This window comes from Cyanistes caeruleus, chromosome 9, assembly GCF_971803275.1.
Source record: "Cyanistes caeruleus chromosome 9, bCyaCae1.hap1.1, whole genome shotgun sequence".
NCBI classification, from domain to species: domain Eukaryota; kingdom Metazoa; phylum Chordata; class Aves; order Passeriformes; family Paridae; genus Cyanistes; species Cyanistes caeruleus.
The window spans coordinates 12,152,033-12,164,163 of NC_141709.1; the positions used below are offsets into that span (position 1 = coordinate 12,152,033).

At 40.4% G+C, this 12,131-nt stretch overlaps 1 protein-coding gene across 3 annotated transcripts in view; it reads left to right on the forward strand.

The window, feature by feature from the left end:
• The window catches only part of CRB1 (crumbs cell polarity complex component 1), a 101,561-nt gene that overhangs the window by 13,844 nt on the left and 75,586 nt on the right, over positions 1–12,131 (forward strand). For 2 of the 3 annotated variants that reach the window (XM_086841996.1, XM_086841995.1), the window contains exon 1: positions 672–1,249. The exons of the other annotated variant lie outside the window; for it this stretch is intronic. The gene's annotated coding sequence lies outside the window, so the exon portion shown is untranslated. Of the gene's footprint in view, positions 1–671; positions 1,250–12,131 lie in introns of those variants that run through there. 3 annotated transcript variants of the gene reach the window in all.

Here is a 12,131-nt window from a genome sequence, read left to right on the forward strand (position 1 = left end):
AATAACTAAGAAAATTACTTATTTCTTGCTGTGAGATATGGATTAGAACAAGAGCAAAACAGGCATACAACTTAAAAGGGAAAAAAAAAAAAGTTTATCGACAAACTACAATAATAAGAACACCAGAATAAACTTCTAGAAAAACCTTTTCATCCCCTATCTACCCACTATTCCCTTGTTCACATGACAACAGAGACAAAAACTTTGGAACTTTGATGGTTAAAACAGTCCCAATTCTTGCTACAGTCTTTTCACCAGTCTTTGTAGAGAAACAGAAGTTTCTTCCTGTTAATTTATGGAGTTTCTCACAAGAAAACTATTTTTGTTATAGTTTTCCATTGCCCTAATGTTAGCTGCCCAGAGCTGCTATTATTAGAGCCCACTCCTCCCATTTTCACATCACTCTGAGGTGTGTATGGGCCATGAGTCTAGAGATAGCATTTTTAAGGATAAGTTATTCAAAGGCAAAAAGGTCTTCTTCATCTGTTTCTGTGAGCTTCACTAGAAAACAGTTTTCTCATTGCCTCTCAAGGCTTCAAATCTCCCAGCACTTCACTATACCATAATTACTCTATTTTTTACTCAAATTTACACTTTGAACACTTTATTCCTCTCTAGATACTGTATCATGAATTAAAGGAGTTCTTTTCAGGACTTCATTGTCCATCTCCATAGTTTTAACAGAAAGATATTTCAGCTTAATTAAAGCATCTTCTTAATTCTCTACCTTTCCTGAAGCTTCTTTTCTTTCCTGTCACTGGTAGTTTATAAAGTCTCTTTTCATGTTGATCTCTCTCTCTCTCTCTCTCTGGATAAAAAGATTAATCCGCAAGTCTCATCTGGGTAATGAAAGAGTTAAGATCTTGCCCAGGCTTTTGTAGATGGTTCGGTGATCTCTGCCGAACAGGAGCTGGAGCCGTCTGCGATGGGAAGTTCCTCATGGCTGCTCTGGAGCGTGTAGTCGCTGCTCCAACCCGCTGCAAGTCCAGGGCCTCTCTCTCTCTTCACTCAGCAGTTTCTAGTGAATTCAGCTACAGCAAAACCTGCAGCAGAGCCAGAGATCGGCTCGGCCCGGCCCGAGGAAAACCTTCCCCAGGCCCCCCCATCTCCAGGCCTGGAGACGGGGCAGGCCCGGCCCCATCCCCGCCCGGCCGCATGGCCTGGGCAGGGACGGGAGGCCTGGAGCTCCGCCACCCTCCACAGCCAGGAAACAAAGAGAACCCAGAGAGCTCTGCTTTTACACTTTAAGGTAGGGTTCACAAGTTGATCCCACTTTTCAATGGCCTAAACTGCTGTCAGTTCTCAGCAATGACCGATAATTGGTCAGGAGAAAAGACTCCAGGCACTTCCCAGCAACTCCAACTCCCTTAAAGGTAAAATAACTCCATGACAGTGATTCAACAATTTGACAAAATTACTATTGATTTGAGTAAGAATTCTGATCATCAGGAACCATGTGGGGAGGGTTGATGGGTTTTATTTTGTGGTTTGTTCACTTGATTGTTTTAGACAAGAAATCCCTGCATATATATTTGATACTGGTTCAAATTCTTAGTAGTTACAAGAATACCTAAGCAATTAAAAACTTAGCTAAAAAAATACTTTTTACTATCTTGGCATGCATACAATACATATCTTACCTGAAAAGTGCAGTTAAAGCTCACCCCTCGCAAAGCAGAAGCTCATCAACACTGCGCTGTAGGGCATCTGTGGTGTTCCCTGCAGGTCACACAAGCACTGCTTCTCCAGGAGGAACAGCTTTTCCCCTCTCCCCCACTATCACTGCAGATTTCTGTCTTCTCCCTAAATAAATTAGGGAGGGAAGCCATCTGAAGCTTGTTCCCTTTGCCTCAGAGCCCCTGAGGACAGCAGGGCTGGTGGTCAGGCACTGCCCCCCTCCTCAAAGAGAGAGGCTCTTCTCCAACACCTCCCAAACTGCAGGGCTATCCTGGCATCCAACAGCCACATGAGGTGGCACAGGCTTGGGCTGCAGAATTCCATGACACCTTTTCCCAATCCCCCTCCAGGTCCCTGAGCCAGGAGGAGCAGGGCCCCAGACCTGCCCCTGCCTCTGCATATCCACCCCAACAGGAATGAGACCCACATGGCTGGGGAGTGAAACCCTCTGCTTTCTGAGAGATAACCCACAAATGCAATTCAGTAAATCCTGAATACATCTCTGCCACACATCTATTAGATTGCAGTATGCAGAAAATGTTAGTGAAAGCTTCGAATGAGACCAGAACTTACAGAAATAAAACCCTCTCAGTCAATTAATGCAATTTTTTGATGACAAGGATGCATCAACACATGCTAAGAGTAAAGTGAACATTCACATATGCACACTGATGCTCACCTGGTTAATTTTATGGCTAATTTCATATGTTTACTCATGATGACCAAAGCAAGGTAAGACAAAAACAGAACAGAGGCAAAATTAGCCTAAAGAGTCAAGGCAGAAAAAAATATGTTTCTTTTTTAGAGAGAAAATTAAGCTTCAAATGCTTCTGCCTGAATTCACTTGATGAAGCATAGTCTTGATACAATTAAGAAAATGTCACAAAGGAAAGGTCTCCATATAAGTGCAGACACTTCTGAACCATAGAATATAGCATTTAGAATAAATGCTATATTAGATGGTTATACTCCAACTGCTCTGGGAAACTGAATGACAAAAATTTTGGTTCTTCCTTCCTACACTTATGTCTACAAGCTCCCTTTATTATTAATGGCATAATATTTGCTAGAGTAGGCTCTCATGGTAAAATCAATACCAAAGTCCCTTGAAAAGACACCAGAGCTGAACCCCTAATTAAATACAATATTTTGTTCATTTTAAATGAGACACTGTTTGAGGGGTACAGTAACAGTGCCTTGTTCTGTTCAAGGTATCTGTAACTAATAACCCCAATGATCAAATGAAATGTGATCCTAAGAGGAAATGGCTTTTGAAGATCCCTAGGTATTAAGTACTGAGAGCTACTTCTCAATCTGTTCTGCAGCCTCTCAGCACACTATGACGTGTGATGCCCTTTGGGATTATAAAACAAGCCCCATCATAGATGTCTCTAAAAAAAATGCTCCCAGTAAGATAGTCACTAGATTCATTATTCATACTTATTCATTATTGCCATGAAATCGTTCTTAATTTTTTTCCTGGCCAGACCCTGGACCTGTCACATAGATCTCCTTTATTTGTTTAGCATAACTTAATATAAAGCAGGGCAGGATGCTGCCCTATAATATATTCTGTACTGGCAGGTCTGGACTGGTATTGTGAGGAAGGCCCCTTGCCCCCAAATAGGGTATTCCTTTTGTTTTTTCATCATTGTATGGCACCAAAGTTTTTTTGAGATGAGAGTAAGCACCTGAATGTCAACTTGTGGAGGCTTTAGTTGCCCTGCTCCTGCTTGCTGATCTTAATTTGCACTCCCCAGCCAGCACACCACCAACACTTGGAGGTCTCCCTGTGTCTTTAGAGAGTCTGAGAAACAAAACACCCCTGTCACTGCAACAGGATGGCTAAATCTTAAATACAGGGGAATAGCAGGCCAGAGCAGCTTCATTGTCTTCTGGGTCATCCTGAGGAGTGTGAGCACTTCAGCAGAGCACAGAGGCATCTGTGTTACCCCGTGGAGCTGGTGCCACCACTGACACTGTGTCCTGGGGCTACAGTTCCTGCGGGCGCACTCACCAGCCACACAAACTTACTGTAATATCCCATCCCTGCCCATGAAACCCAAGTCTGCTTTGGATTAGGCCTCAGAGGAAGAAAAGGAGAATGCATGGAAAAAAATCTAAGGCAGGGAAGGGACAACTAGAAAAGGAAGGAGAGCTGAGGAGTTAGATCTACCTCCTCCGTACATTAAATACATAGAAAAAATAAAGGAGACTATTAATGGGGAAATAGAAATTTAAAAAGCCTTCAAGAAATTACTGTACTGATTGCTACTGATGAATAAACATTAATTCATTTATTCATGGTTTTAAATTTTTCATCATTTTACTAGCAAAATTGGTACTGATCTAATTTTGATAAAGGCTTGCTGGATACCTCTTCACTTGTAGCAGATATTTAATGCCCTAGTGGCTGGTGTTTTTATTCTAAAGCACCCCATCACATTAAGCTTTAACAATTTGACTTTTACTGATATTCTTCTAATAAGGAAGGCTTATTTCTTAGCATATTCCCCAGGGAAGGCTCCTGAGCATACCCTGATGCTGATGAATATTCTAGTTTTGTTTTACTTCTATACTGAAGCATCTCAAAACGGTTTAAGAGAAAGGTATCCCTAATTATATAGTGGGTTTTCAATACCTACTTTTCTTCTGGGTCAGTCGCTCCTCCTCAGTGCTTCCAAGCCTGCTCTGGAAATAAAAAGTGGTAAAACCATGAAACAAATTCATTCTTGCTCTGTTACAAGTCAGTGGAGTTTTTAGGATGCTGCAATACAGTCTGCACGTCAGGAAAGCTGCCACAGATTTTGCGTCAGAGCCATGACTGTGTTCACTTTCATGGGTCACTGGAACTAGTGTTCAGAAGGCCAGCCCTCTGCAGAAGTCGACATGATAATAACGCTAAATAATGATAATGATAAATAATGCTGGGCCTGGGACTGATTTCTGTCTGTATGAAGACGGTGAAGGCAACTTGTGCAGCTCACGATCATACCACAACAAGTGTTATGCCCTTGGCTCTGAGGGGAAGCTGCCCTCAGCACAGGGGCTCAGCAGGACAGCTAAGGAAATTTGGGTTGTACCAGCTCCCCATGACACTCCAGCCTGTCCCAAAACACAGGAGCTGCAACTTTCCCCAAGCAGTCTTGAAATCCCAGTTGGTAATTAGTTCATGCAGAGCTAATTGTAGGTGATTTCTATTGAAAATAATTTAGCACATAACAGAAAAGGGCTGGAATGTGAACTCTTCTACAAAGTTCATGCTGGAAAAGCATGAACTTCTGGCCTTGCTTTCTCTGTACTTACTGCCCATTGTAGCCACACCGAAGCTTTCTTCTGAGTCCTGTGGCATTTAAAGCAGAGTGCACTGCGTTTTCAGCCACATAATGCTGATCTGTCACAGGACTGATTACTTTTTTTAAGTCTGGGGAGACAGGAGAAGCAGCATGATGACTTTGATATGCTGTAGTTTGATATGTTCAGGAACATCCTAGTCCTCAGTTGTGTTACTGAGAAGCTACGGCAGGCAATCTCAACATATGCACACATCAGAACATGGCTTTGCACCCAGAGACTTTTTAAAAGGGTTGCCCTGTGTTATAGGCTGCTATGATGCATTTCTATCAATCAGGGCTTTAAGCTTATCCAGTTATGACTCACAGAAAGAAATTGTACCTGGGTCAGTGTTACAGACATTTGAGGCTACATTTTAAAATCACAGCATGTTTATGTGCCACTGTGTTATCAGAATCACTGCTTCATGCCCTTTTCATATTAAGGGAATGAAGTAATGAATGGCAGAACCACAGCTGAAGGAGACTGAAGATGTCTTATAATGCCTTTCAAATTCAAACAACACATGAACACAGAATTTGGACCTGAAATCAATTTTGTACTCAGTTTTTAGCCCCTCTGCTGGAAGGATTCTTAGCAGCATTTGGCAGCATTTCTGAGATCTTTTTCTCTCCTGTGCTAGTGGTTGAGCACAGTGGGAGCTCAGCTGCTTGCATATTCTCACCTAAGCCAAACTCAGTGCTGCAAGTCAGCAGTAGTTGGTCTGCTTGAGGGGCAGCATCCTGAGCTCAGCCAAGCCCTCAGCTCCTTCATGAGGATAAACTCAGGAGTCAGGAGCTCCTCCTGCTCAGTGGCTGCTGGAGGCCTCTGTCTTACAAAAATGCCTTAAACTCCTTCCAGACTCCAGAGAAGCTGTGAGATCTTGTGTCTCTCAAGGTGAGATTGGCCTCTTCAAGAGACAAACAGTTCCTTTGCTCCCTATTTTCAACTATTTGGAATTTAAACAGAAGCAGGAGCAACTGGATTTCACCCAAACTCACAAACTGAATTTTATGCTGTGTTACCCCTTCTCTGTTCCTCAAAATCCCCCCCTGATGCAGAGGTCCTTCTGCAGCCCTCTCTAGCCCTGGCACCATTTTCCTTGTTATTCTGCCAGACATACACTTCCCAAGTGTGCATTTTAGCCTTCATTCCTTCCTAGCACAGCTGCAAATACAGCTGGGATCTTCCCAATTGCAAGCACTGCTTTCATCTTTCCTCTTCCCAAGCACCACTCACACCCCTCAATATCAGGTTCTGATATCGGGTTTATAAACAGCAGGTTGTGCTGCCATTAATTTTACAAGACTTGATGTAGATGCTTGTGGCTTTAGGGAGCAAAGCAGGAGCACCACCTCTCTCAAAGGCACCAAAAATCCACCCATCCAAACAAGTTCATTTAGGTATGCTAAGAAACCTCACTAAAGCCAATTCAGGATAACATTTTAAAGTGTAAGACATAATTCACACCTCTAACTAAACCACTAAGCTTTTCTCTCTATTTCTGGCAAAACCTTTCACTCGCAGGAGATATCTTTACACACATGGCTCTGTACCCTGAGTTACATGCTGAGGATGTCCCCAGCTTTAAGAAGCCTTAAGAGCAGTTCAGGCAGGAAAGGTGTTGATTGAATCCTTGGGACAAAGACATTTAACCCACAAAGTTACTGTCTTTCCTGTAAGCAATCAAGCTTATTACCTAAATAAAACTGCTTCAGATTTTGAGCAAAAAAAAATTTTCTATGTTCTTTACCTCTGAAGAGCTGATAAAAAGGCAAGTTTGAGGCTGGCCCACAGGTTTCCACTGCCATGTAATGCAGTTGCTGCTCACCTATCTATCTCCTTCATCCCTGGATGGAGTCATCCTCTTCTGTACCATTAAGAATAAATTCTGCTGTGTGACCTCAACTGAAAAAAAAATCAGCATTTCTAGAGGGACAAGGAATATCTCATTATGCTCATGTTGCTTCTCTTCTGTGAACTTAGAAGATAAAAATGAGGACAGATATAATGAAACTCTTAAAGGGGAGAGCTGCATTCAGAGAGGGTATGTACAGTGGCAAGGATTGCACAGCAGAAATCAGTTCAGTTTCTACATCTGTGTTCACATCATTTATTGCAATGGATATCAGCTGCCTCCTGGCCTGATCAGACACTGCTCTACATCTTAGACAAACAAAATATCTGTGTACAGTAAAAGCAGGATGATCATTGTACACTACTACCTTAAACTGCACTGCTGTAGTAAACATAAAGTAGTAGTAAACATAAAGGTAAAGAAGCAGAGCATAAAATCTTTCATTCTCATTAGAAACCAGTCTATTTGCACTGTGCCTTGATGTCCAATTGAACAAAAAAATCCTCCAAATTCAATGCATAAGAGCCCTGTTGAGCTCCTGGACCTGATTATCTTCCTGTTCCCAGCACAAATACTAGGGTATGATGCCAAATAAAGTGAAAGCCAAAAATTATTTACATTTAGAAATAGAGAGGGCATTTACCTCATTTTAATTTGTTTATTTGGTGCCATTGCTGTGGTGCTCAATGCAGACAGAGGGTGCAGCTGTTAAGGGCTGCTGCTGCTGCAGTGCTCAAGGAGTAAGGGAGTCTGGGGTGGCACAAATGTCAAAAGATAGTGAAGGACAAAAACAGCCAGCAGTATCTGCCTTTATTCTCAGGGACCAGCACCAAGTCAGTGTGAACAGAAAAGTTTAGGGAAGAGTGAAATGGAGACACTGGTTTAATAACTAGTTCTGTAATTTCAATCACAAATAACTTTAATCGTATAGTATTGCCTGAACAACATTGTTTTTAAATTGTTTTTATTCCATTTTTACTCTTACACTAACACACCATACTTTTTCTGCAGAAAATAAGTTAATTTACTTTCCTTGACTTTACTGATACAAATGTACCCAAACCCAAATCTGGCTTTTTTGATAGCAACGGAGTATTTAGCAATGGAAAAGTGTTACCACCCTTCTTCTTTCCTGCCTGTGTGTGGTGCTGGTTACTAGGGTAATAAACATGATTCAAGATTTAAATTTAAATTTAAATTTTGGACACACAATTGAAGTTAAAGATTAAAGATTAACTCTTTATGACCACAGTACTTGCAGACACAACAAGCGTTTGCTTGTTTGGCAAAAGTTTGATCATCCCTTCCCAAAGTAGGATTTTCCATTGAGCAAATTGAGTGATAATGATTCCAGCTGTGGATAGAGCAGGTGGGGTCTGAAGGATGGTGATTTACTCACATGTGAAGCTTGCAAAGGACAAATGGCACCATAGTAACTACAAGCTGCTCATTATAGTGATTAATTAAGATGGTAATACAAATGTATGGGAGATGGGAAGGTATTAGTGCAACACATAGAAAGTTTGAGACTGTGTGGAAAAATTGAAATTATTTTTTTACATGAGAAAGCTATTTTGAGGGCTAAGATAGCCCCTTACCTAGCTCTGTTTTATCCAGGCCATGGTTTCCTATCCTTTCCTTCCCCATTTGCCAAATGCTGATGCAGGAGTGACATCTCTGCCTTTCAGTCCATTGTAAAGGTACCGGATCCCAATCTCTGTCCCTGCTGATTATGCAGCTGTGCTTATCTCTTCCTTAGTTCCTCTTGATATCTCAAGATTGAACACCTATCTGCACATCCACAACTTTCTAAGGCTGTCTTTGGAGTGAAGCTATTGTCATAGTGATGAACTGTATTTTTTGTGTCACAGTGCACTGCAGATAAATGGAGAGAGGATTAGTTACACCAAAGCCACAGCTCCTCAATGCAGCAGTAAATGCCTTGGGCAATACTTTAAAATTTCCAGTTAAATGATAATTATTTCAAGATCTCAGTATAGTAACAGAGCTTGATATTTCAGTGACACAGATTCACACACTTGTTCTAAACTCTCAAGGACAGGTTTCAAACAAGTAATGAGCATGAGCATTGAAGGTTCATGTTTCTGACTCCAAGCCACTGGGCTATCTAAACTCGCTACCGTCATGGCATTTTTGGTGAGCTGATTTGATCACAATGTAAGCCTTTAGCTGTGAACAAATGCTATATGCTGGTTTTAATTCAACAGAATCCAGACTGAAGTAGCAGCACTAAGAGAAGAAGTGGATGCTTCGATCTGGTCTTCTTTCTAGTGACTGACCACCAGAAATATGTCAATTATATATGCCATTCCAAAAAATTAAAAAAAAAAAAAACAACAAAAAAAAAACCAAAAAAAAACCCCACCAAACAAAAAAACCCCAAAAGACAAAAAAACAAACTTGCAGGTAACATTTTCTGATGGTGGAGTTGGGGTTTTTTAATACACCCAAACATCTTGCTATTGCAACTCAATCCTTCTTTCCTTAAGAGTATTTTTAAAATTGAATGTCTCAACTCATAGACCAAGGGCTTTTTGCTATCCATTTTTTCCCCAAAATGTATGACTTATTAAAAAGTCAGGTTTTGTTGTGACCTGCTTTATCTAACTGGCTTGTGTAGCTCCCCAGTTTTAATTCAAACGTGTAAATTAATAACTATTTGTTAAAAAAAAGGAAAGGAGAAAAGTCCTCAAAGCATAGTAAAATCATCAGTGCTGATGACTATGTGGGTATCAAGAATTTCTCTATCTTATCCTAGATTTTTCCCCCCCCTAGAAAATAGACTGGCTCTGTTAAGAAGACTCTCTTAAGAAAATCTTGCAGCATATGTAAAAGATTCCAAAGTTGTTAATGTTGAGAGCTTCTGTGAAACTCATAGTCCTCCTTCAAGGTCAGAAGGCACATTTGAAGAACAGCACTGCAAATCACAAGCAGCCTTCAGACACGGTGAGATGATTAGCAGAGTGCAGGCATGGCCACAGCCAAGTGGACTCTGGTTCATAACTGTGTGATTAGCAGTGATTGAAATTTAATTTTGAATGCTGTCACTGATTATGATATTTCACCAACACTTAGGAAGAGTCGTGTCCTGAAAGAACAAGTCTTTGCTGAAAGACATTTTGACACAAAGAACCCAAAACAGATTGCAAAGGATTTATCTGGGGGCTTTGAGTGGCTGAGATTGCTAATGGTCAGAATCTGGGTTCATCAATTCACTTTACTTTAAATCTTACCAATTTAACTTAGAAGAATATTTTGAAAAATGGACATGAATTCAGTAAATCTCTGATTCAAACAGGATCAGAGAAAAAAATTGCTTGAAATTGTCAGGAAACATATGTAGGTAAGCTTTTCAAAATTAGCTGCTTTACTGAGGAACAAATTGAGTTTAACCATCAGATTATCTGTGCCAAAATGCCTTGACCATTTCAAAATTCCTGCCCTGTTTATAATAACTTTTCCTTAATTCAATTTTGGCCTTCTATCCTCATTGCCATGCATTTCTAACATCATAAAAATTGTTTTGTATCACTACAGTAATTTCTATTCATTCAGAAGCCTTTACCAGCCAAAAGAATGCATTTTTAGTGCTGATTAACTGTATAAACTCAATTATTCATACACTAACAAGATCACTTCAATGAATTTAAATAATCTTTAAATAATCTTATCCAAGAGCAAAAAACCAAAGTGAAAACTGTCTTTTTCTTGGCATTTCTTACATTAAGTTATTTGTGCCAGTTCCTCAATAGCTGCAGGTATGGCCATGTTCCTGGTAGTATGGATGATGTGCCAGTAGATGGCAAGCTTTACTGCAAAGAATTTCACTGCAAACCATCTCATCTGCATCTCAAGGATTTAACCATGGGGCAAAACGCTTGGCACTAAATCCTCTCATAATTAGATTAATGTACCACTATTTATAAAGAGACTGATAATTACCTCAAGTGTCAGTCAGTGTAAATCCAAAGCAATCAGCATTTTGTTTCCATTTTTCCTAACGTTATGTACAAGTTTTAAGACTCTGTCAGAACAAGTCACTGCTGAAGTGACCTTAATTGCTTAGGAATGAAAAATGACTCTTCTGCACATCTGAGGTAGAGCATGAGGCTTTTCCTGGTTATCCTTCCACAACCTGGCCAAAAACCAAGCTCCACTGAAACATTTTTGTCCCTTTGCAGTTCTTTCTGTAAACGCAGAAGAGAATATTTAGGCATCTGCTTTAGCTGAGACATTCTTTGCATCATCACACGCATCACAGGGCATGCAGGAGCTTCCACCTGCCATACTCTTCACTCTCCTTCCATGCAGCTCTCAGCTCAGGTGGTTCCCAACTCTATCCTTCCACATCACTCCACAGCAGCAGGGAAACACAGTTTCCACAGGGCAGAGAGGGAGGTAGTGCAAATAACTCACCAGAAATAGGTGGAAATTGGTGTTTGAACTAGCAGTCCAGAATCAAGGATTAGCTGAGACTCTCACATCATTCAGGAACATCATTAAAAAAAAAATAAAAAAAAAATCATGGAAATGTCCAGGTGAACTTCATACCATTCGATAACCATGCTGTGATAACTGCATACCTTTGATGATCAGCTTTTTGAGATGCAGTTTTACTGCTGAGACAAACTGCTATGGAGTACCCTTAAACTCTTGTCCCAGCCTCTAAACCACAACTAAGTTAAAACTCAGCATGGTTACATCTCTGCTAAGACCTTTAGAACTCTTGTGTTGCTCAAAAACTATACAAATAATAAAAACCATGGCACAGTGCATTAGAATAAAGACAGAATGCCAAAAATATTGTTATTTCATTATAAACTTGTAGTACAGATCAGAAAAGAGTAATCTCTAGGGAGTACTGGATTTATTGAATTCTCTGTTGGCAATTTCTGCATAAGAAATTAATTTTATAAAAGCTACAAAAGTTGAAATTAAAATAGTGCTTAAAAAAAAAAGGAGAGGTTTGCTGTTTCATGTTTTTCCCGTAGTGATGCCACCCTGGAGAAAAACTGGTTGGCTTCATTACATACAGACAATGATTTTAGGGCTGTCTTTCCCCTTCCTTCATTTTCCCTCCACTCTTACTGCCTCAGAGAGCTATGAAGGTTTTTAACCAGTGCTCACAGCTGCTCTTGCTATCAAAACTGCAGACTGGAAAATGCATCATGTCCTCACACAGTCATTATAACAAACTGAGCCTGTTGCATGCAAATTATCTCTGAAAAAGCAGTAATAATTA